This window comes from Maylandia zebra, linkage group LG3, assembly GCF_041146795.1.
Source record: "Maylandia zebra isolate NMK-2024a linkage group LG3, Mzebra_GT3a, whole genome shotgun sequence".
Taxonomy (NCBI): Eukaryota; Metazoa; Chordata; class Actinopteri; order Cichliformes; family Cichlidae; genus Maylandia; species Maylandia zebra.
The window spans coordinates 25,354,843-25,359,963 of NC_135169.1; the positions used below are offsets into that span (position 1 = coordinate 25,354,843).

General features: G+C 40.2%; 1 long non-coding RNA gene across 1 annotated transcript; it reads left to right on the forward strand.

Annotated features, from left to right (window-relative positions):
* The first annotated feature begins 107 nt into the window (after positions 1-107).
* LOC143417045 (uncharacterized) lies at positions 108-1,888 on the forward strand. The gene is made up of 2 exons (XR_013097260.1): positions 108-437; positions 1,324-1,888. It is a non-coding gene; the product is annotated as an uncharacterized LOC143417045 (long non-coding RNA).
* Positions 1,889-5,121: the final 3,233 nt, after the last annotated feature.

The following is a 5,121-nucleotide window of genomic DNA, read 5'->3' on the forward strand; positions in this document are numbered from 1 at the left end:
CGCGTGCACATTCGCGTCTCAACGCGTGTCCAAGAAAAATCCATCGCGCGTCAAAATATGATATTTTGACGCGCGTCAACCGGAAATGTGGGAGGAATGTGGGAGGAAGTTGTGCCAGACATCTTTGCAAGATGGCAGCTGTCGAGCTAGCGCTTGAAGAGAGACTCTCCCTTCTCTATGTACTGTGGAGAGCAGAGCAGCAGCGTAAAAGACGTCCTCGCCGTACCTGGGTCCATCAGGTCCTCCAGAGGCATGAGCAGTTTGGTGAGTTTCACCATTTGCTCCAGGAGCTGCGCCTGGATGACGGCCGATTCCAGTGCTATCACCGTCGGCCAGTTTGAGGACCTGCTTTCCCTCGTCGGTCGCAGCATCGCCCGCCTAGACACCAACTACAGGCGCTCAATCCCACCTGCAGAGCGCCTGTCCGTCTGCCTGAGGTTAGTAAAAGTGTTTAATACGGTAGTCCTTTATTGATACCTGTGCTAATATGCTAAACCATCCAGTTATACACTGCTAACATGGATGTGCTATGCTAACAGTGAATGCTGTCGGTGTTTACTGAAAGAAAACTGTGGTATGGAGACTGTTTATAATATTTCTAGTGATACTCAGAAGCTCTCATCAAGTCCCGATTTAATTCGATTTATGCTGTTATCAGTGTTTGAATGATAGCATGGCTGTGGTGTCACATCAATGTATGCGCTCGGTGTTTGCTGATATCAAACTGTAGCATTAGGACCACTGAGTTAACCTTTGCAGCGATACTCACTCCTTTTTATTTAGACCTGGTTTAATTCTGGGATAGTTGAATATTTGTATATAATCCCTGCAGCTGTCAGACTATAACAGGGGTCACCAGCCTTTATTAAAACAGAGTTAGATAAAACTGTGAACAGTTTGATTCATCTCTAGTTACATGGTTCTATCTTGATAAGCTATGTCTTATCACAGATTAATTTTTCAAAAATATTAATGATTTAAGCAAGGAAAGGGCTACATGTCAACACACAACTCTTTATTTCTATTAATGTCTTACTTCATTCCTACCTGATTGACATGTTTAGGAATTATGAGTGATTGGCTCACTGTAGTGGCAAAAGTTGCTACCAATCAAATTATGATATATTAAAGTTAAAATAAAACACAACTGTTTTAGATATTATCTAATATACATTTTGTAATTATCCTTATAATTACAAAATGTTTTATGTAAGATTTAAGTTTTGTGATTTAAATCTGACATCACCAAAGTATTTTGGAATTTGAATAATGTATTTTGTAACTGCAGTACACATAATACTGATTTTGAACAATTTTGTCCAGGTTCCTTGTCACCGCGGACTCCTTCACGACCAAGCGTTCAGTTACAGAGTCGGTGTGTCCACAGTGAGCCAGATCACCCCCCAGGCAGCGACGGCCAACTGGGACTGTCTAGTGGACGATTTCATGGCTGTGCCTTCACCTGGAGACTGGCGGTCCATCACAGAGGGACTCCAGGAGCGCTGGAACTTCCCTCTGTGCTGTGCAGCTCTGGATGGGAAGCACGTCCAGACAAAGGCACCCCATATATCATATAGGAGACACACACATTGATATACACTAAATATTTATTTCATTTCTTTTTTGTGGTGCCCAAATTGATGCACCTGCTTGATTTTGTTTAAACAATTATTGCACACTTTCTGTAAATCCAGTAAACTTCTTTTCACTTCTCAAATATCACTGTGTGCGTCTCCTGTATGATATTTAACTGACATTTTTATTGTAACAACCAACGATTTATACAGGAAAATAATGTCTATTAACAAGGTTGCCCAAACTTCTGCATCCCACTGTATTAGTATATTTTGTCATTAGTATAATATGAAATAAATTCTACATGTGTCAAGTCGTGTGCCAACATTTGCTGTGTAGTAGAACTGAGACATTAGTCATTATAAAAATTTATTTGAAATAATATTAAAATTCTCAAACAGAAAAACATTAAACATAAATATATAAAATATAAGAATTTACAGAGAGACAGGAATAAAAAGGACCAGCTGCTCTCCAGAGCAGGAACCAGGCTGAGGAGGAAATGCTCCATTGGAGACTGGTGTGGCCTCTTCAGGGATACCAGGATGGCCAGCTCCACCGCCGATGGACCGTCCTGGGACCCGTCCCTCATCTGCCTCGGAGCCGTCCTCCCCTGTGGGCCTGTAAAACAGCACAAAACACAAAGAAATGAGAAGGCTGCTACTAGATTTTAATTTCAACATTGAAAAAAACAAAAACAGGATATAATCAGATTGGTTTTAGATATTTAGTAAACGTGATCACAAGGCAATCCCACCGACTAAAAAGGTATCAGTGCTTGCTGTACATATCTGTGGGTGCAGCAGCAGGAGCTCAGGGACTGGGGATGCTCTGCTTCAGAATCAGTTGGTTCTATCAATACAGTATTAAATGTTAACAGGTTGAATATAATAATCGTAGAGTAGACAGTGGTCCCTCATTTATTGCAGCAGGGGTTCTCAGAATAACTAGCCCCTGGTCACAGTTCTCACAATTGATTCTCAAAGTGCAAACCTTTGTAGATTGCAAAACGTAAAAGTATTATTATGCCGCGGTTTGTCTTCATCTGCCTGCCACTTTCGTGCGCCTTTTTCCCTCACGGTGCAGGTGTCTATTTCCGAATGAGGCTCATAGTTATGGGTGTTTTTGTGCTGTTTTTTCTATTGAACGTGATGGTTATCAAAACCAAACATGATAAATTTGGCAAGCGCAGGAGACACGACACAGAGCAGATTTGTCAATCAGGCTGCAGAATGCAATGCTGTACGGTGCAATAAAAAAATCAGCGAAAAAGCGAAGCAGTGACGGATGAGCGGGACCACTGTGTGCTGTTTATTAATAAAAAATATATATTCCTATATGACAACATGCATAAAAGCAGAACGGTATTTGTACGTCAGTGGGAAAATAGCGGTGGCTTGCTAGCTTTTGTGCGGCTTCCCCGGGTCAGTGAAAACTTTCAAAAGAGAAATGAATGAACTTACCAGGTTGCCCGATCTCTTCACATATCTTCCTCCAAGCTCGGTCCTTTTTATTCCTGTCTCGGTACAGAAAGCAGCTGGTGTTGTACAGCTCCGAGTTGTTTGCTACCGCATTGATTAGCCTTCCCTCCACTGAAGTATGAAGGGATTTGGCTGGATCTGCCCCTTTGACCTAGGTCACAGCCACGTCACCAGGCTCCTGATTGGTTGTCGCGGCGCGATTTGACGCTGGAGTTCAGCTTTTTCCAACTCGAGCGGTAGACGCGAAACGCGCGTATGCACAAAATGCAACACATAAACTCACGCGCGTGGTTTTATTCGCGCGTCAAACGCGCCAGACGCGCTACACTGACGCGCGTTTCACGCGTTTTCGCGACGCAAATCTGCTTCCGAATTTTCGCGGGACCCGCAATCGCGCGTCATCGCGCCTTTCCATTGACTTTACATGTAAACCTGACGCTCTATTCGCGTCCATCGCGTTCGGTGTGAACACACCGTAAGAGTGCGCTGTTGGAGAAACGGAGCCAGGAAGACAGAGGAGAACTGAAGTTTGACCAGGTACCAAAGCAAATCATTCGTACTGTGCAAATAATGTAAATATGACGGTGTATCACGAAAGATTGATATCAAACTGATCACTTGACCCATATTACGTTACTTGCTCTTCGAGTGAATCAACAAATGGCGAAATGAAAAGCTGAACAACAACAATGCTGTTTTTTGTTTAGAGAGTCTTAGCTTACATGTATGTTTATTTCATATTTTCAGTTGTTTCCCTCCACGGCTAAATAAATCGGTTTCAGTAATGCACTGATATACAAGAATGGACATAAGGGGCTTCTTTCAAAGAAAAAACTCTGGTAGTATTTTATATATTATGCTTTGTATGTTGTTCAGTACATTTCTATGCAAAACAAGAGGAACTTCAATACACAGCAGTATATTCACAATTTAAACCAGATATTTACACACACTTTATGGAAAACACAACAACATTTTTTACTGTACAACATCAATTTAGAGTAAACTTGTTTTGTTCTGGATAAATAAATATTGAAATATCTTTTGAATTAGTTAAATGTCAGAATAAAGAGAGACAGAGCTGTCTATTTTTTATCACTTTCATCAAATTTAGGAGTACATGTACACTAAGTTTATTGTTAATTAATAAGAAAACTCCAGACGATTCCATTCTGAGCTGAAGAAGCTTCTGATTGGTTAGTAGAGTCCATGTGGCTCGATTTTGAATACAATTTGGTGCCATTTGCAATTAAAAAACACAGACAGTTTCTCTCTTTACTCTTAAAGTTAACAAATATGTTTTTTATATTTATCAATCTAAAAAAATAAACATTTAGTCTGATTTGATGTTACAATTAAAAAAGTGTTTGTGTTTTGATCTGAAGAGTTTATAAATATCTGGTTTCAACTGTATATTTGATGATTGTCAGCACAAAGAGGGAGAGAGAGGAACAGAGTGGGAGATGGAGAATGAGGACAGAACAGAGATGAACAAGAGCAGGTGAGACACACATGTTAGTCAAATGGTTGTTTACGAAAAGTATCACCGTATCATAGGTACTCACGTATCTCGTACCTAGTGTTTCTTTTTAGGTTTGTTATTTTTCAAATTCTACATTTATTAAGTTCTGCAGGCTTGTTTGCACAACAAGGCTAAATAATTATATAAACTTTTCTCAGTCTAAATAGTGTACTTTGGTAGAATTAAAACAATAAGTGTAGTGCAGGTCTATGATGATTTTTAGTGCTACTATCATCTAGTTCTGACTCTGGTTCTGTCTTGGTTAAATCCTTAGTCCTGATTTTGAACTGTTGTAGTCCTGTTTTAATTCCGGATCAGTTCTGGGTCTGGTTGAATTGGGGTTTAGTCCTCGTGTCTTGATACAGCCCCGATTTTGTTCTGCCTTCCTGCTTAATTAAAAAACTAGTTTAAGGTGTCCTGCACATGTGATATATATTTTTCCCTATATGAAGTCATTCTTTTTTGAACTAGGTTGGTTTGGCAGTTAATTTTACCGGTCAGAGAATTTTTCTAGGTAATATTCACAAAGGTAGGACAATTTGC